Source organism: Lissotriton helveticus, chromosome 10 (genome assembly GCF_964261635.1).
Source record: "Lissotriton helveticus chromosome 10, aLisHel1.1, whole genome shotgun sequence".
In the NCBI taxonomy this organism is placed as follows: Eukaryota; Metazoa; Chordata; class Amphibia; order Caudata; family Salamandridae; genus Lissotriton; species Lissotriton helveticus.
The window spans coordinates 319,448,006-319,473,514 of record NC_136071.1 but is presented as its reverse complement, the minus strand read 5'-3'; the positions used below and the strand labels follow the sequence as shown (position 1 = coordinate 319,473,514).

At 45.0% G+C, this 25,509-nt stretch overlaps 1 protein-coding gene across 2 annotated transcripts in view; it reads right to left on the bottom strand.

Moving 5' to 3' along the window:
- Positions 1-25,509, bottom strand: part of PTH1R (parathyroid hormone 1 receptor) — a 643,148-nt gene that overhangs the window by 364,071 nt on the left and 253,568 nt on the right. The gene's annotated exons all lie outside the window — the stretch shown is intronic.

Genomic DNA, 25,509 nt, shown 5'->3' with positions numbered 1-25,509 from the left:
AGGTAACTAATTTCGACCCAACCTCTAAACACCCATTGGCTGAAGTTTCCTTGTTCCTTGTTCCTTGTTCCTATTTATGGTGGAGTGGTGTCTTCCAAGTTCCATATTTGATAAAAAAATGTTTTGATACTGGAGGTTTCATGCATTCCCTGGGTGAAGAAGGAGGGAAATCCCAAGTTAGTACTTTGCATTGATTGTCTCAAGGTCAATATGACATACAAAATGCATAGTTTCCTCTTCCACTCTGGAGATGCTCATTGTTTATTTTTCTGCATGCCTGTTTTTTTTGTTTTTTTTTATTTAGGGGTTCACAGTGGTAGGCCACCATTTTGTTACTTCTCTCATCCTTAGTGTATTCTCTTTCTCTGCCTGCCTGTCTTCATTCCCTAGCCCTCTTCATTAAGTTTTTGGAATAGCAGTAGTCATAGACAACAGAACGGAGCTGGCAGCATTTGGAAATTAAGCTAGGATTAGTTCCACATCCACCTCCTTGTTGTGACCCTATTATATCTCCTGTCATATTTTATTCATGTTTTAATGGAGGTGTTCCTCACACTTCTGCTTCAACCGCCATGTGTCTGTTTTTCTTTCTTTCTTTCTTTCTTTCTTTCTTTCTTTCTTTCTTTCTTTCTTTCTTTCTTTCTTTCTTTCTTTCTTTCTTTCTCTCTGTGTTTGTTTGTTTCTTTCTTGGTGTACTATGGCCCTCAACTTTCCTCCTCACTTAATGTTTTTTTCATTGTTTGCCTAGGAGATGGCAGTGATGAAGTGAACAACTAAATGAATGCCTTGGTATCATAGTCTCATAACCTTTTGTGGCTTTGAAAGTTTTTCTTCATATTTGCCCTATATATGTTTCTTACTAAATTATAATCTTTTTCTTAAAACTGGTGAGGCCATTGTCAGTTCTTCAGATCTTATACTACTTTTGGAATGCTTAGGGTGTTAGACTTAGTTCTAGAAAATCTTTCTCCGAGGTTTGCCTTGTTGCTCATGCCCAGCTACCAAATGGGAAAAACGACTAATCCCTTTTCCTCTGTGGATTGAGCTGTTGGTTATTGCTACACAAGCTGTTTACACAACCTATTCAGCCTTGTGGTGTGTATTATTTAAAAAGCAATCAATCAATATTTGCTTTATTCGGTTTAAGTATTAAATCATAAAAGCACAAAAAAGTATCATTCAACCTTTAAAAATAAGCATTCCTGATTTAAAAATGTATCAAGCTAAAAACTGATTAAAATCCATTACAGTTACCATAGGTATGAAATAACAGAAAGATTACAAAGTATTAGCCGCATGCTCGGTCGTAACAAAATCATCATACAAATTAGTTAGTTTCAACAAGGATTGGACCTTGCATCGATTACCTTGTTCTGACCACCCTTTTCAGATATTTTGCAATATGATTAGTGGCATTTTCATCAGCTAGAGATTGAAGCCTCATAATGACCTTCGAAGGATTTTCAATCAGTCAATTAGAGTTTTGTATAGTGCGCTAATCGCCCCGAAGGGTATCCAGGTGCTAGTGTGATGTGAGTCTATTGGAACAGCCAGGTCTTGAGTCCGCGGAGTTCAAACTTTCTGCGAAGTTCTGAAAACACATTTATTTAACTAGGTAGCATTTGTTTTACATTTGCTCTTTAAACTTAGAGTCATAGAGTCTTTGGCAATGCGATGTGCTTTATAAATAGAATAATTTATTAATTCCTCCTTACATATCCAAACCCTCTTGCGAAGTGTTCTGAGACTTGCAGTCATAAATTATTGAACACGTAACTAAGCTATTTCTGATTTATTGTTTCTGCATATAGTTCTGTTGATACAGCTTTAGCTCTGTACAATTGTTCTGCAGTCCATATTTGCCAAATACATCAATGGTTAGGTGCAATGACATGCTTTATTCATTTATCTGAACTCCGGAACACCTCCACATACATAGTATAGGTATGTGCCTTAAATCTGATCTGCCGACGGTTGCAATTGCTAATTTGTTCTTTGAAAACAATATTTGTTATATTACAGCTTGCTGAGTTTGCTTAACAATGTGAAGTCAATTACAAATTACAAGAGCATAAAATTACGTTGGACCAAATCCCATTAGCTGTTTATATGACTATTTTATTTGTAAAATGTTCTCTTCACTATCTTTTTTATTTTTAAATTTTGAACTGCCACGCAGCCTAATTTTGGCCCTCTGGCTTTGCAAGACATTCTTCTTTACAGTGACCCTATTTTGCAGCGAGATTACTCTCTCTGCACCACAGAGGCACGGACAGTGACTTTTTTTTTTCGTACAAACGCCGCAGGGAAAACACGTATCTGTGTCACAGATCCGGAAATGAAACAAGCACCTCTCGATTAAGGAGAATTAGAGCAGACAATTGATTACCACGATAGATTTTTAATTTGTGGTTTGACCCAGCATGTGATATGCATTTGCTGTTCTTTTTTTTTTTAAACCATAAGTGGCTACGGATTAGGAGAACAAATGCCTTCAATGAGCTGTGGTCATCCATTGGGCCATGTTTTGTTTTATTTGTTTAGCTGGAATTACGCACATATGTGTCCGAGTTCTCCGCCGTGTCTCCCTTCATGGACCAGAGCCAATCAGAAGAGGCAAGCTTTGACTCAGGGGCCTATCTATTTTAGACTTGAAACGCATGTCACAGTAACCATCTTTTCAGGCTTTTGCAGCACGTTTATACTAAACGAAATGTTTCTCTCGTTAGTGTACAAGTGTGCCAAGGACCCTGTTGTGCGAAAAGACACCTGTACAAAGTGCGAGACTGAAAGTTAGGCATAATTGGGATGCAGAGGGCTCCTGACACCTATAGGCCCTGTGCACTGCACCTGCTGCACTGTTGATCCCTATGCCAATGGTTTCCTCCTCTCTGTGCTCTAATTGTAGAGTGCTCGACCAGATTTTTAATGCAGAGCATCAGTCACAATAACATTTTGGGAGACTGATGAAAGTAAAAAGTTTACTTCACACCCTCCCCAGTCCCCCCCCAACCCCCCACCCTGTTACTTCTAATTTTCAGAAAATTCAAACAAGTACTACATATATAAAGCAGGCACAGTATAATTGTGACTGGTCACCTATCATTCCCCTTCCATGAGTCGGCCCCAATAATTTACTCTTAATCAGGGTCTTGCTTGAACTTTCAGACACTGGGGGCATATTTATGACCCCGATTGCGCAACTCCTGCACCATTTAACGTGGTGCAAGAGCGACGCAAGCTTCAAAATTAGATTTATGAAGCCACTCTAGGTTACCTTGCGTTGCCCTGAGTTTCTTCATAGATCTCGAGCAATGCTATGCATCAAAAATCACTGTGTTTCTTTTCTCTGTGCCAAGGAGACGTTTCCATGGGTGTTGTGTGGGTGTTCCCATGCATAACCCTTAGATTTTGCCATGGGTTTTGACGCATTTCCAGATTTATCAGAAGTGGTGACCCTGGGAATGTGTCAAAAACCTCCACCTCCACAGGTGAGACATAACGAGGAGAAATATATTTATTTTTTCCTCGTTTTTCCTCTTTCTATAACTGCAGCACACATACAAAGAGGAAAGAGCCTCGGGGATTGTATTTGCGCACCACGGTACCCCTCTCAGCACAAAAACAATGCTCCTGAAAACGCAACTCGATTCTGAATCTCTGATAGTTATCTCTACCTCTTCATTCTCCACTCTCTTTCTATTTCGCTTGAAATCTCTCTGTGTCTGTTGCAATTAACTGCAGGAAGCTGGGGAAAGCAACAGAGCAAACAGGAGTGGCCCTGGACATTCAAAACTGAACTCTAATGGCGCCACCCACAGGGGAAATGCTGGATGGGATAAAAGGCCTCTCCGGCCCTGATGTTAGTGCGCCCCCACCCCTAAAGTCAGTGCAAGAAAAACATGAAAAGTGAGTAATGGAGACAGTTTCTATTTGTTCCTACCTCAGCATCCCTGTCCAGAGTGTTCTGCTGTCACTTACAGCTGTTTACAGTTTTTAGCAAGAAATCTGGTAGTGCGGCCCTTACACACAGGGCAGTCAAGTGTAGTAAATGACAACAAACCAGGGGGCATATTACCAAGGGCCTTATCGCCGCTTTAGCGGGAATTTTTCCCGCTAAAGGGCGATAATTTTATCGCCCTATTAGCTAGCTGTCGCTAACACCAGTTAGCGACAGCTATTAGGAGATAGCGATCATCTTGGGGCCCACTTTGCATGTCAGCGATAATTATCGCTAATGACATGCAAAGTGAGCGTGCCAAGATGTTAGCGACTGTTACCTACTTTTGGAAATAATCGCGCTAAGCGCGATTATCTCCAAAAGCTAACGCCTGCCCAGAGCAGTTCTTAGCCATGTTATCCAATAGTAGGTGGATAACATGGCTAAGAGCATTGTTACGATAATGCATGAATATCGCAGATTTTTCAGCGATATTCATGCATTTCGCAGGATTTTTACCGCTTTTGAGATAAACCTTGATAATATCAAGGTATCTCAGTGGTAAAAATCGTTGGAGCGCGGCGATATAATTATAGCCGCTAACCATGCATAGCGATAATTATCGCTATTGCTTGGTAATATGCCCCCAGGTCTTCTTTTTTACCAGAAAGAGGTCAGAGTTAAAAAACTTTTGCCTGGCAGTATTGCATGTTCTTTGTGGTGGTAAACGTTACCAGCATAACATGAAAGCACGTTTCTGCAGGTGGTCATTCGTGACAGTGTGTTTGTGCATATTTAAGCAGACACACTGAGGTTGAAGAACAACTATACCACAACACCATATTACAGTAGCACACCACCACCATACTGGTTAAAGAGAAGAACTTTACAAACCAACAAAGCAATAATAACACAACAACTGGTAGCACAATAAAATGCACCAAAAATTCCACAAAACTAAGCATAATCAAAACATAAGGACAGCACAAAAACACAACCCAACAGCACAGCAACACAACAATACCACAAAGCAATGCAACATTCACAACATAATAATTAACTTCACCTAAACACAACATCACAAAGTTGTCGTTTTGTTGAGTTAATTTGTGTCGACTTTTGTGTTGTAGTGTGGTAATATTGTGACTGGTTATGCTTTTTTCATTGTTGATTTGCTTTGTGTTATGGTATTGTAATGTAATGTGCTTTGTATTTTCTTCAGCAGTAACAATTGTTATTGTAAACAATTGTGCTATATTTCCAGTAAACAGCAGAACATTTCTACAGAGTTCCAGGGACAAACAAGTATTTACCACTGTCTAAGAAGATAACATACACCCGCTCCTAAACTATTTAAGACACCAGTCACCCTAAAATTGTGTTATAAACTATTTTTTAAATTAACAATTATAGTGCTCACTCTGTGTGATTCAGCCCTGTCACTCTTAGGAATGAGTATTCACATGACCATTCCCCCAGACTATTGACTGTGGAACCTTATTTATCAATTTCAAATCCCACACGAGTGGCTTAGCAAGGGTTTCCTTGGGTATGAGAAAGGAAAAGAGTCTGCCTGCACCCTGGTTCAGTAATAAAAGCAGCTCTAGTTGGGGGTGAAGTTGGCCCCAACACCCTTGGTCCCCCTGGTCACAGCCTCTGTTGCACTAGTGGGATATACAAGACTCAGAGTACCTTTCCTTCTCTACACCCTGGCCTTATCCTCCTCTCTTCTACATCCTTACTTGACCCCATTTCCGCTCTACTCCCTCCTGTTTATCTTTCTCTCCTGTTCCCTCACTCATCCTTCTTTTCTTTCTCGCTATCTCTCCCTTTGTCTCTCCTCCCTCCACTTAAACCCTCTCGTCTCTTTATCTTCTTCTTTCCTCTCCACCAATTCCCCTGTATCCTCTCTTTTCCATCTATATTCTACCCTTGTGACCTCCAATTTCCCCCTTCATTTTCTTATCGTGTCTAGCTCATTCCTCTTTTTTTTCAAATGTTTATCTTGGCAGATACATCTGCTCTCTTTATATTCAGTCTCCTTCCTCCTGTTCCATCTCTGACATCTCCACACATGTACATTTCTTGTCTTTTCCCCTTTAGTCCATCTTTATCGCCTACTCCTGTCCTTTCACACTTTTGCCTCCTTTCATCCTTCCCATGTCTTTCTTTCCTTTCCCCTATCCTCTGCATTTCCCGCTTGCTTTCTATCCTCTCCTTCCTAATTCCCCCACAGCACCTCACCCCTCCAAGAGCAAACAGAGGCCCAACCCCAGGCAAGGTCTTTGTTTAAATCATTCAGCAAGGGTGACTTGTAATCTAGCTCAGGTGGTAGGGGAAAGGTTGGGTCCACCTCCCACCTGTTGGTCCCAGAACTGCAGCACCAGTGACGCCCCCTATCCACAACTTCCGGTTTAGTCGATTGTGTCCACTGGAAGAACGCTGACTCCAATCTCTGACAGAATGGCCTGAGGCGTTTGGGGCGGTGTGATGTTTGCTTAAGACGCATTTCTCTCTCGTCAATTTACATTTTAGAGATCTCATGAAAAGGGTTTGCAGGATTCCCTTTAGGTTTTAGAAACCAAACGGATTTGTCCACATGGGATTACAGATAATCAAAGTTCAACCTTTTTGTCTATTCAGCAGGCCTGTCTAGCAGCCACAGTTATCCAGGAAGCACCTTTAATTCCCCCTATACTGATGTCATCAAGAACACAAATTGCAAAAATAGAATTATAGGTCCCTGCGTTTGACTGATTAATTCATAAATATTACAGAAACATTACTAGACAGGCGCCAGACTGCTTTACAACACAGTATCAATAATTAACACAGGAAACAAAAAGTCATCTAAATTATGAGGAAACCCGCAAAGAGAAGTTTGGTAAAATGTTACATTGTCTCGTATTAAGAGCTGAGATTTTCTGGCCCGAGGTATACAAAGGTTATTGCAGCATTTAAAGCTGCTACGCCAAAGGTCTGTCGCTGTGACCTGGTGTTGTACAATCCGCAGGCTTCACTCGCCTGTAACGACCAGTGTCTCAGCAAGATAACTCAGCGTCCTTGAATGTCAGACACGCGTTATTCCCGCTTCAGTGGAAGTCCATATAATTTCCAAAGAACCGGGGATATGTGATTAAATGCACCGGTCAAGTAATGAACCGCGCACCCCACAGAGCATTTTCCAAGTCTATTTCTGACAAGGACCAGAACTTGTATTACTGTGCAATACATTTTCTCAGGGAGGAGCTTTTTTTATCCCCGGTGGTAGAAAGTATAAAAATGCGGGGCATATTACGAAGAATAAGCGATAATTATCGCTCAGCTTGGTTAGAGGCAATAATTTTATCGCCGTGCTTCGCCTATTTTAATCGCTTAGAAACCTTGCAATTATCAAGGTTTATCTCCTAAGCGATAAAAATCGGCCGAAATGCATGAATGTCGCTGTAAAGTCAGCGATATTCATGCATTACCGAGCTAATGCTCTTAGCCATGTTATCCACCTACCAATGGATAACATGGCTAAGAACTGCTCTGGGCAGGCGTTAGCTTAGCGCGATTATTTCCAAAAGTAGGTAATAGGAGATAGCGATATTAGCGACTATCGCTAACATCTTGGCACGCCCACTTTGCATGTCATTAGCGATATATATCGCTGACATGCAAAGTGGGCCCCGAGATGATCGCTATCTCCTACTAGCTGTCGCTAACTGGTGTTAGCGACAGCTAGGTAAGGTAATAGGGCGATAAAATTATCGCCGCTTTAGCTGGAAAAATTCCCGCTAAAGCGGCGATAAGGCCCTTGTTAATATGCCCCTGTGTTCTTTTCAGAACTACTAATATCTTATGTTTCTCCAGCAATAGATGTGAATCAACAGAAAATCGACAACCAAAAATCACAAAGAGGAAAGTTTACATCTAGCGAAGGTGCTACCCTGTAAAAGGCTAATCTCATTACCAATAATAAGAGTGAAATGTTCACCTTTAATGCTTTCCAGCATAAAATCTATAAGATGTGAATGAGTGATCAGGCACAGTGTCACAGGCTGGTAGATGGTATGCCATTACCAGCTGCGGGGCTGTTTTTGTGGCGATGCCCTAATTTAGGCTCAGTAACTCTAAATTGGAAGTAGTGATTTGGAATACAGCTAGGGCTGTCGAAAATGTGTTGGCTCTCATGAGACAGTCTTTCAGCTCTACTTGCCTCAATAGGCTACTCTCCTCTTTAATGAGGAGACGCCGGTAAGAACTGAGAATAAAGGCGAGGTCTGATGCCAGTTCATTCTTTGTTAGGAAGACAAAGTGACATTTTTAGATCACAAATATTCCATAATTATGTCGAGCTTTCTTTAAGCTGATCAAGGCAACTTCATGGTGCCGCTAAGAGCTGAGATTAGTTCAAGTATTCAATCCATCACTTTTTTGGTCTTCTTGAGTGCGACGCCCTAAGTGGGATGGGTATGCCCAGATGTGGGTACCGTGCACACACTGCTTATGGAACCAAGATATACCTAACTGATGAGCCCTAATAAGAAAAAAAAACAGTCTAGGGTCGCTAGTGCTCTGGTTCCGGAAGGTCCTGGCATGGCAGTTCAGGTCGGACTGTTCCTATTGGAGCAGGTGTGAAGGCTAATTTGTGCATTGCGGTACCCAAACTGAGGTGGCATGGTGTGCAAAACAACAATGGACTGGGATACGGCCAATTAATTTCCAGAAGCTAACATTAACTCAAGCATTCCATCCATCACTTTTTTATATACTTTAATAGCATGGCAGTCTAGTATTGTCTAGTGGTCCCTCTCAATATGCAATAGATTCATACAATGAATTTGTGCTGACTCACCAGTTACTGTTTGATCACTGCCAATAACTCTTTTCTAGGGAAGGTGGTTGGTATGGTGAGGAAACAAGATCCAACTTAACCCTCTAATTTGGTCAACGCTAAAAAGTATGACTAGTGTAGCACGAGAAAAGTGAGGGGAAAACAAACTTAGAAGACATTTCTCTCTGACTGGTGAATTTGAGCCAAGCTGAAGCTTTAAACAGGTGTTTTATATTGGAGCCGACCTAAACACTTGAAAGCTAAAACTCTCCTTCTTTGCCTATTTTGCACCAGATATAATGTCATCCATACAGCCAAAATGGCCGACTCAGACCCAACAGAGCCAAAGAGGCTGCGCACAGGCTCTTGTAAACAAAGATAAAGATAAAGGCGCTTTGCATCTATTAACATCCTTCATTAGGCCCTTCTCTGGTGGGTGGTTACATCCACTAAGGGTTCCGAGCAAACTGTTCCTGGAAGTGAGGTTCACTCTTAGCACTCAGTGTGCTGCCAAAGGCCGCTCTGACTGTTATGTGCCACAAGAATACTCTTGTTTTTGAGAGAGAAATGATGCTCATGTTCTAATCTAGGCTCAATCCTCAGTGATAAATTGGACCAGCCCTCTACCTCAGATGAATATGATAGTTTACGCGTTTCTATTATTCTAGATAAAATGTTGCAATAAACATGGAAATTAAATCTCTCCTGACAGACTCATAGGACAACAGTTGTGTTTCCCTGCACATAATTTAGTAACATAGCTGAGGCAACGTGAAATAGGGATTTCAGCTATGCCTCCTTGGGCAATACCATTGGTTACTATTTGTAAAAACACCTTGTCATCTTGTTTGTAGTAAGGCCATTCATTATCTTTCAAGTAGTAGCTTCTTCTTATACTCAACACAATGTTGAAGTCCGCCCGCACGATTCTGTTGGTTTTCTATTTCCCTTTTAAGGCACAAAGGTATTCAACATGCATTTTCTAATAGGCCTAAACAAATATTGCATGAGGCGATTGCCACTGCCATTACTGTCAAGTGTTTTAACTACAAGGCAAATATGTCCCACATTTATGAGCGAGACACTATTATTCATTTAAAAAGGAACATCTAATATATCGTGTCATACCACAAGGGGGCGCATATTCCACAGGAACGTCAAGGTGGCCTTCTAGCCTAACTGGGGCACTGACTGACACGAGCCATGATTTCTAAATTCACTTTTATTTTTAAATAAAATAGAGAAATCCATGACGAGGTAGATGACGAAATCTATTCTCTGAGCTCGTTGAATGAACCCGCTGTAAAGTACAAAGTAGTTTAAACATTAACGAAATCGGGTAATCAAACAGGGTAAAATGTCAGCCAAAAACCTCTGGCAGAGTGCTAAGGGTACATCTGATGCTGACGTGAGAGATATCATTATTCTCTCCGCGCGCCCAGCTGACCCTTGGCCGGGGGCCTCGCAGGCAGACGTGCCCTGGGCGCGCTCGGTCATCTCAGGGGGGGTTTCCCCCTCATTACGGCTTTGACAGGTCACTAGACGTTTGTTTCTCTGAAAGGCACTGTTTTTCCTGTGTCCAGATCACTTACCCCCCATCTTAATAAACTGCAGATTGCATGACTTTTAGGAAAGTATAATTTATTTGACGGCTATGGTGTAAAATTCTAACACTGAAAACTATTGAGGAGTTACAACACACATGTTTTTCGCCTGGCTTTTGAAAAATAGATATTAAATAGATATTGCTGTCACCCACATCGAAGTAAGGATTTTCATGGGTGAACCTTGATCTGGTTTTGCTGTGCCTGACATTAGCTAAATAACCCACAGAGTACTAAATAGTTCAGAAATAATCATGTATAAATCTTAAGGCGCAGCATGTGCACTGATTGAATGACCTACTGGGAACTCTTCCAATCCGAGAAAAAGAGGGTGATGCATCTGGAATTCTCTCAGTTGTTTGGGAGATTAATTCTCATGCCAGGTAGGCCTCATACTAACTGTTCCTCGCCATCCTTTCAGAACCAATGGCATTTAGAGCCACGGGCAGTTGCACAGAGGCTAGTCTGTCTTTTCTTTCAATGACAAGTTGCATCTAAAACGCACATTACACTGGGGAGCAAAAAACTGCGTGACAGCAATTTAGTAGTCTGGGGGGGGTTTCAGGATAGCTTTTTAAATCTGGTGCTGGTACTGGTTGAACCGTTCACCAACTCAACATCAGGCAGGATACCACACTGATAATCCCTCACCTACTTACTGTAAATTATGCTTGTGGCCCATGGCACCATTTCTTCAGCTGTACCAGGTGGATGCCCAAACATACTTAGGACACACAATTCCTCTCCCGGCCTGAGAAACTACCAAGCAACAAAGCCAACTTCACTTCACACCTGGACCATCTGTTTTATTGTATGAAAGTGAGTTTAATCTGCACGGAAGACGCCCAAACCAATATTTTGCTATTGCAAAGAACCCGACTCCTTACCCTTCAACAGGCGCTCAGACTTTAGAACCCAGCTTTGTCTACCTCATCAAAAGTAAGAAACAAGGAGCACTTTATAAGTCAACGCTCTTCCTCATCCTCTGTCAACACAGTTGACCAATGCCAACCTATTCCCTTACTCTAAAAACCCTTCCACTACTAGCAACAGTGGACATCAGAGTTCATTACCCCCAGGTCCCTACGTCCTCGACACCTTCATACTAAACAAGTGGAGATGACCATCTCCCGACAGAAAAAAACAACAAGAGGCCTGCTGGGACACTAATACTGCCCCTCCCCCCGGGAGTACATAAGCAGTACTTACCCAGCAGACCTCCTGTTCTTTTTTTCTGTCTGTCGACAGAGTTGATGGTGTGCTGATGCTGCTCCTGCTGGGCTCGAGTGGCGATGCTTCTCTTCTCCCCACGCCCAGCTGCCTGGCTGTTTGGGCGCGGGGTTCTCTGGACTGCCTCCTGGCCTGCCTGGCTTGCTGGGAGTCGGTCTCTGCTTGGTGCCGGTTTTGGAAGGATGACGAAGTTCCCGGCTTTGCTGTGTGCTGGATGATGCACTTTCCGGCCCTTTGTGGCTGGTGCTGGAGTTCCCGATGTTGCTTCCGGGTCGCGGGCTCGGCTTCCCGAGCCTGGCCGGGGAGCCGTGCCTCGCTGGATGGGCTCCTGCTGGATGCTGGGCGGTCGGTGGTGTGGGGGCCTTGTTCCAGGGGTTGGCCCCCGCCCCGGGTAAGTCCCGTTTTCGGGTTCCTTGGCCTTTGCTAAAATTTTGCCATGCTTCTTCGTTTTCTGTGCATCTGGTATCCAGCCTGGGTGTGGGCACTGTTTTTGGCATTTTCCCCTGTGACTGGTGTGCCGGTGATCTGTTGCCTTGCTCTGTGCTGTTTGGAATGGGCTGGGCGAGTGCTTCCTCCGTTTCAGTGCTGTACTTCCCGGGCTGCCTTGGTGCCGGGGCCGGCGCTGTGGCTGCTGCTGTGTGTTCTGGCAAAGCTCCCCTGCCTCTGCGGCCCCTCCCTGCTGCAGTTCCCTGGCTGTCTCAGGTGCCGAGGCCGGCGCTGTGCTTTCTGCTGCTGCTGCTGCGAGTTCCGGCTGCTCCCCTGCCTCTGCAGCCCCTCCCTGCTACTGTTCCCTGGTAGTCTCGGTGCCGGGGCCGGCGCTGTGCTTTCTGCAGCTGCTGCTGCGAGTTCCGGCTGCTCCCTGCCTCTGCGGCCCCTCCCTGCTCGGATCCCAGGTTGTCTCGGTGCCGGGGCCGGAGCTGTCCTTCTGCGGCTGCTGCTGGGGGTTCCGGCAGCTCCCCTGCCTTGGCTGGATGTCGTCTGTCCTGTCCTGAGGCTCTGGTTTGCCCCTTCTGTTGATGGCTCGCTGCTGTTGGGCTGCTGTTTGGGGCTCGGGCTTTGGGCTCCGGTTCTGTGGTTGGAGTTTTCTGGGGTCCTCTGTTTTGTGTTGGCAGTGGGCTCCGGTGGCGCTTTCGGCTTGGTGTGCGGTGCTTCTGCTGCGGTGCTTGCCCCGGGCCATGCAGAAGTTATGTGTTCATGCCTCACCTGGGTCGGCTGGTTGGTTTTCTTGTACCTTTTCGCTTCCTGTGGGGGTTCCTCTCTGTGTACGGTCAGCCCTTGCTTGGAAGTCTTTGCTTCTTCCTCGAGGTGCGTGTCCGACCCTCCTTGTGCTTATTTCATGTGCTCGAGGTGTGACGTCTTGCATTTTGGTTCGTTGGTGGTTGCCATTATGTTGGGTTTCAGTTTCCTTCTGTTGTTCAGCTCCACTTTCCCATTCGTGGTGTTCGTTTCTTTGCATCCTGGGCGGCTTTTCTGTGTTGCCCTGCCCCGTGCTCTTCGTTTCCTTTGGCCGCTTTTCGCCTTCCGGGCGGGCCCCCGGCTCCCTCCTGGGCATGGTGTGCTGTTGCTGGTTGGTTCTGCTGGTCGCTCTCACCCTCGCTCATGGCTGGAGCCCTCGCTGTCCCTTCTCGGCCCTGGCCTTTTCGCACTCGGCTGGTTGGGTTTCTTGGGGCTGGCGTCCCTGGGATGCTGTTCCTTTGGCGGGCTCCCGGGGGGTTTCGGGGCTGTTGGTCTCGGGTGCTGGAGTGCCGTGTTCCTTTCCCTGTCCGTCGCCTGTCTGTAGATGTTCGGGGTTGTCTTTGGCTGCTCGTGCACCTGCGCCCCTTTCTGGGTCGGTGATGTTTTTTTTCCATGTGCCGGTCCGGGCCTTGCTGTGCTGTTGGTCCCCGCTCTGGCTGTTTCGCCCCCTTTTTCTTCTTCTGGGTGTCTCCTGGGCTGGCCCTGGTTGTGGGGGCTGGCTGTCCTTCTGGCTGTGACTTGTTCCGGCGTCTTGGTCGCCTGGGAGTGCCGTGGTTTGTGCGGGTCCTCCTCCTTGGGGTGCATGCGTTCGGCGCTATGCTTCGTTCCCCCATCTTTTTGGTTGGTGTTGCTGGCTGCCTCCGGTGCCCGCGCTGCCTGCTTCCTGTGGGTGCACGGTGGCGGGTGCTTCTGTGTGCTCTGTTGCCCCCCCCGCGCAGTGCGTGGGTGTCTGTTGGGTCCTGGTTGGTCTTGCCCTCTGCTGCTCGTCTGTTTGGGTGGCTTCTTCGGCGCCTGCCTTCTCTGTTGGGGGCCTTGTCTCCCCGGCGGGCTGGCTGTGGTGGCCTTGCTTCGGTGGTGTGCTCTGGTTCTTCGCCTCCGCTTCCTGGCTTCTGTTGGGTTGGTCGGCGTTTGGCCTGCACCTGGTTCGTGTCCTTGGATGCTTGCCGGTCCTGCCGGAGGGCTCTTTGGGGTGCTTTGTCCCCTCTGCCTGCGCTTGGGTGGCTTTTGCTGCCTTGGGTTTGGCTGTTCTGTTCTGTTCCGCCCTGCCTGCGCCTGTTCTCATCTGTTCCCTGCTGTTTTGCTGGGTCTGGCCTGTTTGGTGGCTGCTTGGGCGCCCGTCTGGGTCTTCCTGGTGATGTGGGCTTCCATTTGCTCCGGCCTGGGACTTCTGGTGTTTGTCCCGGGGCCTCCTGTGTGCCTGGCGTGGTTGCTTCTGCTCTGGCTCTCCTCGTGCTTTCCTTTGGTTTGCTTCTGGGGTTTCCTGGCCGCCTCTCCTGTTTCTGTCTTTGGTGCCTGCCTGGATTGTTCCTGGCTGCTGCCGTGCCCTGTTATGCCACCTGTTCCCAGGTGTGGTGTGATGTCCCCGTGCTCCACTGTCTTCTCGGTGGGTTTGCCTGGTCGGGCCGGGTTGGTGCCTGCCTGGCCTCCTGGGGCTGCTGGGTGCAGTTGGCTTCTTGGTCCTTCTGCTCGTGGGGGTGTTTGCTCCCTGGGTTGTTCTGGTCTCGTCTGGTTCCCTTGGTGGGTGCCTGGCTGAGGTTTTGGCTGGGGCGTGACGCTCCTGCTTGCTGGGCTCCTTTTTGGGCTCTGCTTCCTTGCTGGTTTCCCTTTGGGTCCTGGCGGGGTGTTCTGCGTTGGGGCCGCTTCCTGGTGGTTCCTTCTGGGCCTTCTCCTGCTGTTGGTTCTCTTCCGGGCTTGTTTTCCCGGTGTTGTGGGCCTGTGTGGGGTTCTGTGGCTCCGGTTCTGCCGGCTTCTTGCTGGTTGTGTGTGGCCTCGGGCTGTGCCTCCTGGGTTTTCAGGCTGTGCTGTCCCTCTTTGGCCTGCGCTGGGGGTTTGTTGCCGGCCTTTTCCGGGTTCTTCCTGGCTCCCTCCTTCCTCCCTTGCTTCCCGGGCTTTGTTCCCTGTGTGGGTCTGTTTGGGTGCCCCTCCCTCTCTGGTTGGGGTGCTGTTCTGGGGTGCTCGTGCCTGTGGTTTCCTGCTGCCTGGTCCTCTGCTCCCCTTCTGGGTTTGCTTGGGCCTGCTGTTCCTCCTGCGTGGTCGGGTTGCTTGGTTCTGGTCCTGGCTTCCCGTTTCTGTTGGGGTTGTTGGCCTCTTTTTTGCGGTTTACTTGGCACCTCTACCGCATTGCTGGGTTGGGGCCTTGTGGTTTTGGTCTGGGTGCTGTGCTCCCTTGGCTTTCTTTTTCCCGCTGCTCCTGCCCTTTCTGCTTGCCTGGCCTGGGTTCCCGGGCGGTCCTGTGTCCTTTGGGCTCCTTCTTTGTGCTGCCCTCTGTGCCTCGGTGAGCGGATGCTGGGGTTTCCCGTTTGCTCTGTGCTCCCCTCCTGCCTTGTGTTCCCTCACTTTGGGGTTGGGGTTTTCTGGGCTTGTGGCCGGTTTCTCTGTTCCCGTCCTGGTTGGGTTTTCTTTGTTGCTGGTTTCCGGTCTTGTTGGCCTCTCCTTGTTTGGTGGGCTTTCGGCTGGGTTCTGGGGTTCTCCCTGTCCCTGTCTTTTGGGTCGGGTTCTCGGTCCTGTTCGGCTCCTGGGTGCTTGTTGCTTCCTGGGCCTCCTCGGAGGGGTTTCCTCCTCGGGTCTCTTGTGCTCGGGTTTGGCCGTGTTTCTGGCCTGTGCTTCTCCTTCCTTTTTTTGGGCTGGGTGCTTGTGCCTACTCTCTGTAGGCCTTTCTTCTTTGGCTTTCTTCCAGGTTGTCTCGTCTTCCTGGTGGGTCTGCCTGGCCCTGTGCACCTTCCTGCTGGTTTTGGCCTGGGCGGTCTTCTCCGGTGGGTTGTTTTGGCTGGTCTTGGTGTTCTGGTCCGGGTCCCGGTTGCCGGTTGCTCGGGTTGGCGGCCTCCTTTCTTTTGGTGCCCTGGGTTTTCTTTCTCTCTGGCCCTTGTCCCTGCTGTCCTGTTCTGGGTTGCGGGCTGGATGCTTCCTGCGGTCTTCCTTTCCTCCTTCTCGGTGCTCCCTTGGGTGGCTGCTTTTGCTGTGGTTTCCTGGGTGTGCTTGTGCGTGCGGAAGGCCGGGTTTCTGCTTTGGTATTCTCCACTTGTTTAGTATGAAGGTGTCGAGGACGTAGGGACCTGGGGGTAATGTCCTATTACGTATGGTAATCTTCATTACTCCGGGTCCCGTAGTCCTCGACACCTTCATACGCCCCTCCCTCCCTCCCGGGCGGCCGGCCTTCCTGTCTGGGCTTGTTAGTACAGGAGGTCTGCTGGGTAAGTACTGCTTATGTACTCCCGGGGGGAGGGGCAGTATTAGTGTCCCAGCATGCCTCTTGTTGTTTTTTTCTGTCGGGAGATGGTCATCTCCACTTGTTTAGTATGAAGGTGTCGAGGACTACGGGACCCGGAGTAATGAAGATTACCATACGTAATAGGACATCTTTACCACTGCAACATCATCTACAATGATCTTACAAGCAAACTCTTTGCTAGGTTGCAAATATTAGGAGCCGAGCAGCAGAATTGCATCTGAAGCTTTGTAAGTGCCACCATCCCTGCCATTTAATCACCCCACTGACTCCTGGCAGATCCAGGGATCAATTTGCAAATCTATAACATGATGTGTAAAGCATACTCTGGCAAAGGCCCAAAGTACTTGCAGAAACTGGCAGCACACTTTGACCGAACTAGAAACCTACCTTCAGCAGCTTCACTTTTTATTTACTGATTGTTGTACTTAGATGTTAATCTGGTATTAATGACAGTGAGCTATTTCTCAGACAATATTCGCATGTGTGTGATTGACCAAATTGTGAAATACTAGGGATGGCTTATGTTCCATTTTATGCAACACAATTTGTCTTTTCTTGCTGCAATAATATAGTCAAATGTGCTGCATAACATAGTCCTTGAATGCCACATCATTTCAATGGCACTGACGATATACCACTAAGGTGCATTATATTCTATTCTAGTAACAACACTGTACTCACTAACACTGTACATCAACAGTGTAGCATTGTACTGAAACAGATATACCTTTACTTAATTACCTACATCTGTATTTACTTGCAGCACTGTGTTCTAATGCCTGCTACCACCAAGGACTTTAAAATGTAATTTGCTGTTTGCCCTATCAATGTAGAATGCCTTCTCTGCATTTCAAATTAAATGTCATGCTTCAAGATGGCAGCGAATCAGAGAACTACATCATTTGTGTTTCCACAGATTTAAAGTATCTGCCATACAAGAGAGGTAAGCAGGGCCCTGGTAGCTCATTGGGTGAAGACTATATTGCTTGTAAGCTATGCCACTCACATATGTGCCATGCGCATTAACATTCCGCGAGCAGTTCACTCTCCCTCACAGCATGACATCTGCTGTTGTTTTAGAGGGTTTTCAGGCAGTCGTCATCTGACAGCTCGTGCCAACTGTTTTTTTGTATGGATCTTGTAATATTTCGATCCAAGAGCAGAATATTAGAAGAGCAGCCAAGCTCAGGGGGCCTAGCTGCAGATTATATCCAGAGCCTGTAAAATGGCATTCATTGGACTTTCCATCCCCAGAGGAGAGCCTGGGATAATTATGATAATGTTTTCTGGTTTTCTGGTCTTTCAATTTCATTGGCTGATCTCCCAACCACTAAAGTAAGCCCCAAGTCTCCAAGGGCAGTCCATATGCCGCCTTGTTTATAGGATTCATTTTTAGAAACAACACTGTCCCTTTTGTGAAACTTTTATGGCAGGCATTCAAGACGCAGTGAAAAGCAAACATGGTAACATTTCAGCATTGAGCTTGTTGGGCGCCAATTCAGGGGCTGAACGTGTAGATTAATGTTTTAAGGAGAAACATACCCTCATCCTTCATCTGAACGTGAGCATGTGATCATGACGACTGTGAGACCAGGAAGGACATTCACTGCACAGTGCAGTGCATCTCATCTGTGAGCATTCCAGTGCTTAATTTGAGCCAGCGTTTTCCAGTGCTCAGCACCAGCACTTAATTGTCAGCAGCGAGACTTAATTGCTGGAATCTGCACTTATAAATGTTGCCACATGATGGTGCTGTTTGTGTAATTTAAAGATTAGCAGAAAAACAGTTTGTTACTTCAATATACATTAAAAAGAACTAATACCTGCCACCCAAACCATTCTTAAGCCCTGGGCTGCGGGCGGTAATTCTGCCGCAGCGCTAGGGGGAGGAGGGGTCGCGCGGCGCCGCCATGCTCGTGACGGAGTGGTTCCGTCACGGCCCCGCCCGCTCAATAGAACGCGCCACGCAGGCATGAAATCAGCACCGCGCAGGCGCGGCGGCCGGGCCGTGACGAAACCTCTCCATCACTAGCACAGCGCGTCCGTGGCTGGTGACGGAGTGGTTCCGTCACCAGCATCGATGAGGTTAAAGCTTTGGTGGCCTTGAACAATCTGAGTTAGCACACTTGTAGCAGTGTGATGGCTACTAGTTGTGTAAGTACAGTGGCCATGTATGGTGCAAATTGCGATGGCCTTCTGACAAGGGCCATGGCACATATGTTTTTCACAAAGTAAGCACTGGTGCATTCTCATACTTAAATAATTGATATCACTTGCAGTAACTGAAATTAGTCCACTTCATCATTAAACGAACATAGGAAAACACAAGCAGTCAAAATGTGATGACATCTAATGGATCAACAATAAATCCCACTGCTAGTCATCAGCAAATCCTACAAAGAAACCTATAAAAAGAAGCTGCATCATGTGGCACACCCAAAAGTACATGGGGAATTAGACGGAATAGAGTGCAGATACAGATGTTTAGTCACTTTAAATGCTGAAAATGTTTCTAAGTTACTGAAATTGTATTTTATGTTATATGTATTTATGTAGCACTTTCCATACTGCTTACAAAGTTTAAAGCCTAATGAGTTTCAATTAAACCAGTCCAATGCTTTGAAGATAATTGGCTTTATGCAGAAACTGAGCTTGGTAGATCCTAGTTCTTACTTGAGTCCCCCATGCATCAGCTATCTTTTTGAATGGGTATTTCATGCAACTTCATAGTTAAAAGTGTGAAAATCATTCATAGTTTTGCAGTAAATACTCAATGATGTATAACTGTATTAATGAAATATTATTATTTGCATTACAAAAAAGGGAAGTCATTTGTTAGATGAGGTGCTTAGTGCAACCGTTGCTTTAAGTTTTAGTCCCGAAGCCAAACCGAAGACACGCTAAGAAGCAAACAACTGAGGGTTTTTGAAAGACATTCAAAACACCAAATACTTAGAAAGTTTTTGACTCCTTTTGCTACTTGCTTTTTCTTAAAATATCCCTTTGGCTCAACTCAAGTAACAGGAGTGTGTTGTGGCTTAGTTTCTTTTCCTATTTTTCTCTATGGCAAGGCATGCTGTCCATGTCATGGAATGGAAACTAAGGAAAGAACGCGGAGAATGAAGAGGACAGGCGTTGCTGGAGTAGCTTAATGGATGACATGGACCTCCTTCCTTTGCCTGATGTTGTTGGAGAAATAAAGGCATTATCTTAAAGGAAACTGGGTCTGTGCATAATTGAGCAAATCCAGTGTTCGAAAGGGTGCATGGCTGGATCTAAACTCAATCCAATGTGGTTGGATTGTAGGAAGGAGAAGGTGGCTGATTATCAAAGAAAATACAAAAACCTTTCTGATGTCAAGCATGGGGCTATGCACAGGAATTGGCGTGTGCATGACAGAGTATATGAGAAACGACCACGGTGGATTTCAAAAGGTCAATTTAAGTTCTTGGGACCTTTCCAGGTGATTGGTGTCAAAAACCATGTGGATGTGTTGGAAAATGGTGAGATGTGGAACATCTCATACCTGGTCAAAAGCTCGCCACCAGTCAAAGTGAAGGTGGCGGAGCAAATGGATAAGCCCGGACCTGATGTGTACACTCCAAGTTCAACTGATGGGCGTTGTGTGCGGGTTCACACTAGGAAGAGTCTAACTTATTTCAAAGATTATGTTGTGGGATAATACTTGTGTAACCTATGCATAGAGCTTCCTTTTCTGCCTACTACGTACATATTTTGGTTACTTTTTTGCTACTTTTGCGTTAGTTAGATATGATAAAATTGCATGATTTATATCTCATTTCTTTTTCTTATTGTTAAAGTGAAGTTTATTAATCTTTTGTTTTGATTTTCATATTATTCTTGTCATTTTAAGGGTGAGATGTGTTGTGTCCTATTGTCTTTCCCTTTCTCTTTTCTATGGCAAAGGAATGATGTCCATGTAATGGAAAGCAATCTAAAGAAAGAACGCGGAGAATGAAGAGGACCGGCATTGCTGAAGGAGCTTAACGTATGACATGGACCTTATTCCTTTGCCTGTTGTTGTAAGAGAAAAAAAGGCATTTACTTGAAGGAAACTGAGTCAGTGCATAACTACGGAACTTAACATAGTGCAGGTGGCCAATTCAGGATCCTCCATGAAAATATTCATCTTAATGAAAGCACTTCAGATACAAGCTAACGGGAAACAATAAGGGTTTGCCTCTTAGCATTGTATTCATTATAGGGATTTCAATATTAACAGCCTTTCTATCTCGAGCCAGTGATTGAAAACAGAGACAGGCAATGCCAGTCTCATATCTCCAGTGTCCTGTTGTTACATGGTTATTGTGCGCTTTAACTCTTTTCTGAGCAACCTTGATTCAAGAAGCATTCACACATCTAATGAGATGTGCTTTATTTCTTTTTACTAGTTTTATTTGGCCTTATCTAAAATGGGATTGACTTTAAACACAAGCTTATTTAGGCTCAAATATTCAAGAAGTGCTCCAGATCTAGGGAACAACAATTTGTCCTTGTCTGATGGAGAACAAGGGCAAATTGTGATGAGGCTCTTGTTTTGGATTTAAATCTTGATAAATATGTAAAGCAGTATGATAATATACTTTGTTTCACTGTACGTAGTATGTCCAGTTTATTTGATTATAGATAGTGCACATTTTCAGAATGATATTAAGAAAGAATCATAATCAGAACTTTAACATTTTTCCAGCTATGTATTTATAACAGGTTGGGAATAAAGCAACTCTATTGTTAAAGGAATCGGAATCAAGTAATGTTCATACTCAGACCATAAATAAGAGACTATTTAGGTAAAATGTAATTTTTTTGTACATTATGCCGAATGATTTGACTAATTGATTGATTGATTGACAAGAAATCACTTCTAATTGATCGATATAATTAGATGTTCACAGGTGCATCTATTGAATCAAAATGTGAGACAAAAACACAGACAACCAAACTAACTATTGACATTCTGAGGAAGGCTGTGATAATGGGCTATTTTGGAGAGGAGGCTGGAGACTGAAGCACACAGCAGTGGAATAGGTAATCGAATAAGAGATTACTCAACCGAGAGGAATCTCTCTTTAAGGAGCTTTTGATGTATAGCAAGTGAAAGAGTGGTATTGGTAGATATTTGTATTGTATGCCTTAATGTAAAAATATTTTTTTCTACTAGACTTTTTAAAAATTCATTTCTGATATACCCTTTTGAGATATTATTGTTAAAAATGTAGAACAATTATTATTTCTGGAGAATTGTGTAATAAAATATTCGAGGGATGCTAGTGAATCTCGTTTTCTCTGATTTATTTAGTACAAAATATATATCTGAAACACGGTTCCAGTTCTGGAGCTTATTGTGAGTTATTTAGACCATTTTCTTAGCTAAGGATGTTTTCTCGTTCCTGGCTAACACCGCTGTAGTGGCAACCTCAGTTGCCTAAGAGAAGGACAATATATATAAAAAAAAACTTATGATTAAAAATATTCCCTTTAAAGATCTAGTGTTTGGATATCCTGCCACAGATTTCTGTCTCTACCATGCTCAGCTTTCAGTTAAGGAAAGCATTACATAATTTTACACCGTGCTACCTTTCCAAAGACACAGGAGGTCAAATCTCTTTGTCAGTCACTCTTTACATGCATTTCACATGAGGTCCATGTTTGCCATTTAGTAATATTTTTAATGTGTCCTATAATTCGAGTTTCACTTCTAATTTTTTTTATTATTTACCCTTCTACTGAAAATTGAAATACAATGGAAAAATACAGTTTTTTTTGTTAAGGTTGGACAAAGTTATCAACATCACTCTGAAGTTAGGAAGACTTATGTGCCCAGCCATCTGCAGTGATTATATATTTTGCTGGATGTTTAATGGGTGGGCAATGGGCATCCTGCTGCTGAATGCAATAGCTGCAACTCTCTACTTAATCACCAGGTAAAAGGTGCTAGGGGACAGTGCAGTGTATTGTTGGTGAGCGAGGCACCAGCTCCGGGAAGGGACAGTGCAGGGCAATTACCAGGAAGCTAAATCATGAATGCAGGAGTTGGAAGGAAGAGGGCTCAGCTTTTTGCCAAGGGTATGGAGGCTCAGAGAAACATGGGGTTGTTGCCAGGCGTTGCCAATCCACACGTTGACCTGAGTGGCTGTGTGAAATTTCCCACTACTACCAAGGAAAGGCATAGTGGTCCATTTTCAAAAGCTTTGTTGGTTCTAAACTTCACAAAACTTGAAAAAGTTACAAAAAGCTGGAAAACGTCATACACCTACAATGTTTTTACTTTTCAGTTTACAATAAATGGGTACCAATGTCTGACAAAATACATATTTAACAGTTATTATTATGACATATATTTGAAAATGTAGGATCTGTTTAGGAAAAGCTGATTCTTGGATTAATGAACCTAATAATTTAAGGAATAACCCTCTTTCCTGACTCAGGGTGATATAGGATTATGGTCTGCCCTAAAAGTAGCGCACATTCACAAAGCTCTAAATGTTGGGGGGACGTCACCCCTTACTATATCCGCACAACTTAACATTTTCCATTCCTGTCTTTTGTCACACAAATATACGAGTTGTAGGTGTCTGGAACTTATTATGTTAATGAAAGTGCTGGTGTAAGTGTATTTGATTGCAGTGAAATTACAAAGATTTGTTTGGCACTGAGGATCTCTGGTCTACACTCTTGCTATTATCTATTGTGTGTCATTTAATTTTGGATTCAAAATTGCAAACATTGGGGTAGATTTATTAAGGATTCACAAAAAGTGCAAAGTCTTGATAAACGACTTACTTTCTAGCGCAAAACAGTTTATAGACTAAAAAGTTGCCTAAAAGTAATGCAAAGTAGTACTATTTTGTAGCATACCATCAGAGATGTCGTAAGGCATCTGCAAAGTGGGTTCTGGTCCAGACCCCCAGCCTTTCTGGGTGCGCTGTTATAACGTCTTTATAGAAGGTCCACGATGACCAATGTTTGTTAATTTTGGAGGTAGTTTTAAAAATCAGTAGTTCATACCCAGGTCACAGATTACAGATGATCCAGGGAGAAAGTAAGATAAATTGTGTAAGAGTGGTAAAGTTCAGGTTGCCAACCGAGATCGTCTAATGAAATAAATGCAGAGCACTTAAATGGTCAGGGCAATAGTCAGAGGCTAAACAATAGAGGTGAGAAAGCAGGTTCATGAGGGAAAAGTTATCAAATAAGTTATTCATTGAAATGTCTTTGAAGGAGAAGGGCTTTCAGCTCCATTTCGAAGATCTCCAGGGAGCTGATGGGGCATAGGTTCAGAGGTAAAGAGTTCTACATTCTGATAGTATTACCTGAAAAAGATTGAGCTATGAGTTATTTCTTTTTGAAGTTTAGATGTTCTAGCAGCAATGCTTTGGCATTTTGCTGTGTTCTAGTACCTCTAGATAGGTTAAGTTTATCGGTCAGGTATCGGGAAGTGGAAGTATATACGTTTATGGGTGATACAGGGGGCTTGTTGGCCCTGGCTTCAATGGGCATCCATTGGAGAGTGGTCAGCAGAGGTGACATGTGGGCACTCCATCTGGTCCAATAAATCAAATATGCTGCCAAGCATAAGATTGATTTCAGAAGGGTGAGATGGATCTTGGGGCAGTCTAGCCAGGAGAGAGTTACAGTAGTCAATTCTGTACGCATGTGTGCTTCACTATAGAGCACAGATAAAAAGTGGGAAACCGGGCAGTACAAACCTATGCTAGACATCACACTCAAACATTTTCCCTTAGGTGCAAAGTGTGTGTATGCTGCAAGATAGCCTAATTAGATGCCGGCACTTGAGAAGAGAGCAGCAGGGCCATAACTTTGTAGATGTCGCTGTCTGGCTCCTTCCCTCTCACGCAACAAAGCACAGCAACTTTGGTTGCTGCATTGTAATCTCTGGCTTTTTAGCGAATGAGCCGCAGTGTGTTGCCTGTCCAGTACACAGTGTTTAGGGCTGAGCAAAACATTTATTCTAATGGCATATATTGCTGTAAATCAAAAGCCTAGCAATGTTGTAGCATCAAAATGTAATCTTTTGTCCAATTGTGCCTCTCTGTAAGTTTCCCCCTTTTTACTTGAGCTACAAGAAGCAAAATAAGCAGCCGCGGCCCTTGGAGGGAGTTCGGTGGGACAGGGAGGAGTTGTTTACCACCCTCCACCCGGCCCCTCCCCTGCACCGCCTCCCTGCCCCACCAAACTCCCTCCACGGGCCGCGGCTGACAATAAGTGGACTCTACGCACAGTAACGCTTGCATACTAAAAATTGATCAAGATCATACCAATTAGAAAAGAGCCCTAGGCACACGCATTTGCAAACCTATCAGTAATCAGTTGAATCATACACCTTCTCATACAGGGCCGGACTGGCCGTAGCGGGCATCCGGCGTTTTTCCACGGTAGGTGGGAAGGGTGAGGGCTGGTTTTTTAGCAGCTGGGGCTGGTTTTGTCACTGAGGGCTGGTTTTGCAGTGGCACTGCAATGTCGGCCCCCAGTACCAAAAGCAGCTTTGCATAGCTACGCATCTCTCCTCCCACCCCCCCTCCCGCCCTCTGTGGCGGGAAACATCCTTTACAACGAAACTTTTTCCACGCAGTACCTTTACAGCGCAGGTATTACAACGCAAGTCGTTACAACGACTTGCGCTGGAGGGCGCTGTAGGATAGGGAATAGTTTAATTTACTATCCAAAACCTTCCCTACTATCCACGGGGTCTGGAGTTGGAATAGTAAATTAAACTATTCACTATCCAGCGCCCCCCAATGCAAGTCGTTGTAACGACTTGCGATGTAAAACCTGCGTTGTAAAGGCATGCGTGGAAAAAGCATGCGTTGTAACGACATACATCCCTCTGTGGCTGGTGCGCCAAATTGCCAGGGCTGCTTTAGGTTCCCAGTCCGGCCGTGTTCTCACAGCTTGGAAGTCCTGAAGTGCAGCCCCAGCCCATCCTTAGTTCACACTTTCGAGGAGCAGCCGGGAGAGGAGGAGAGCCAGGACTCACACTGTGAGAGAGGTGTACTGTACACTGGCAGAGCAACGTCTGGAAGCTTTCAGACTCATTCGGGCAACGTGACCTCTTCAGTTCCTGAAGCAGAAATAGAACCTGCCAGTGGGAAATAAAGAGTAAAACACATGTGCTCTATTAGTGCCCAGTTGTTCATATTTTTTTAACCTGTCATGAACACATTTAATAATGTGTTTTATGCAACAC